Source organism: Microtus ochrogaster, unplaced genomic scaffold, assembly GCF_000317375.1.
Source record: "Microtus ochrogaster isolate Prairie Vole_2 unplaced genomic scaffold, MicOch1.0 UNK24, whole genome shotgun sequence".
Classification (NCBI taxonomy): domain Eukaryota; kingdom Metazoa; phylum Chordata; class Mammalia; order Rodentia; family Cricetidae; genus Microtus; species Microtus ochrogaster.
The window spans coordinates 4,628,606-4,630,905 of NW_004949122.1; positions in this window are offsets into that span (position 1 = coordinate 4,628,606).

The following is a 2,300-nucleotide window of genomic DNA, read 5'->3' on the forward strand; positions in this document are numbered from 1 at the left end:
GCTTTGAGATGTGGACATAAGAACTTTCAATGCTTTCAAAGCTGAATGCATCTTTCCAGAATTGCTTCTGCTTGCAGAAGCCCAGATGCCTGGAGGCCAGTTAGGTCTGGGTCCAGTCTGGCTAATGCTTCTGAGAGTTCAGAAGCCTTGATGAAATGAGGTTCTCAGAATGATCAGGAGTGAAGGACGGGGTTCAGGTAACCAGTTTAGCCTGTTTGACCACGGGTGCACCAAACAAAAGTGCCTAACATCGTTGGCTCTGTGAAACAAGAGAGCCAGGGCTGCCCTCTTGACCTAGGGTTAAGACAGAAGCATGCCAAGCTGTAGTCGCTGTATCCAGCGAGAGAAACGAATGAGTTGCAAAATCAGAACAGCTCCCTCTCCACCTTGGGCCGTGCCACTTCCCAGCTAGGAGAGCAAGCAAAGTGTCTCACCTCCCCAAGTCTCAGGTCCCTTATCCATAAACTGTGGATACTAAAGACGCAGCAATAATGAAGTACAGGGCCTGTGTGAGGGACTGGTACACACTTGCACAACTTTAAGACTTATAACTGGGCTACCTAAAGCCAAGGTTGGCTCAGGCATAGCAACATTGAGGGAGAAGAGCAAGACTCTTACTCTGTCCTGCATCGCAGTTTTCTTCCCTTCTTTGTTGCTCTGTTTCCTGAGAAGATTGTCTAACCGGGTGGTAGGGAGCACTGATCGTATTGCAGGCAGAAAGACTTTGCCAACATTCACAGGAGAATGAATCCTGACAAAATCTACTGGGCTCTGAATTATTCCCCATCCCCAAACCACTTCCGTAGCTCGAACATGGGCACCGAGTTTGGCCAAACCCAGGATGCCCAGTCAAGATGCAGACTTGCTATGGCCATGAAGACTGTGTCCTGAGGATGTTGCTTGCATCATTTCTTTACATTTATTTTTATGATTAACCTTTTTATAATCAACAGGTGCATATACATATGTAATACATTCTGGTCACACTCCTCCCCTATCCTCTCTTTCTCTCCTCCCACTTTCCCTGACCCCCTTCCCGGCAAGTGTCCATCCAACGTTCACCTCTTTTTATATTCTTTTTGCTTTTTGACTCACTAATTCTCACCAGGGTCGATGGTCTGGCCATGAGTGTGGTTGCTTCATTTCTTTCTCCATAGATTGGACCTAAACTACATGGAAAATTTCAGAGTTCTAACTTCTGGATCTCTCTAATTGCCAAACAGCATATGGTAGAGAAAAGCAGGCCTGAGAGAGTCTCCCAGTTCTCAAAGAAAAGTGACAAAGATTAAGATAAAACAATTACAATTTTAAAACTTTGCATTCAGTTTTAAGTACATGAAATTACAAGAGTAGTTAAAGATGATCCTCAGGGCTAAGAGTGTAACCCAGTGGTAGAGAGCACACCGAGCATGCGTGAGGCCCTGGGTGAGCACAGTGAGCATGCGTGAGGCCCTGAGTCAGTCCCCAGCCCCAAAAACAAAGCAGAAAGAAAGGAAAAGGGGGAAGAGAGGAATAAAAGAGAGGGGAAGGATGAAGAGGGGTGAAATAGTTCTCAGGTATATCATTTAGTGTTTGCAGAATCGATTAAAATTTTTTATAACATATTTTTATATTTTCTTTCTTTGCTGACCTCCTAGAGAATCAGTCGCCAGGCTGTGACCAGTCTGAGAGGCCCAAAGCCTCTAGACAGTCATCCGGAATCACCCACACAAGCACGCGCACTCATGTGTGCACACAGCAAGATTTCAGGGTCTTCCTCAGGGACCATCATTCCTTTGATTTTCTATTCTTAAGCATTTGCATGCATGCACACCTCAGGAATAGTTCTGAAGCACCCTATTCCTGCCAGCTTCAGTCAGGCAAATTTTCAACACCTCACAATCCAGAGTATAAAAGGAACAGGGTGTTCTATTCCTAATGTCCCAAGCAAACATGAAATGGGCATGTAGGGAATCAAGAACTGAAGATAACGTTTCAGCCAAGTGTGTGGTACACGTCTGTGATCCTAACACTCGGGAGGCAAGAATGGGAAAGTTGTAAATTTGATACCAACCTGGATATCATCACAGGACAGCAAGACCCAATTTAAAAAAAAAAAATCTCCTAAGGAAAAAATATAGAGAACTTATTGTTTAAAATGGTGTAATTGGGTCAACCAAAAAGTTGAAGCCTTAAAATAGTTTTTTTTTAAATATTTATTTATTTATTCATTATGTATACAATATTCTGTCTGTATGTCTGCAGGCCAGAAGAGGGCACCAGACCTTATTACAGATGGTTGTGAGCCACCATGTGGTTGC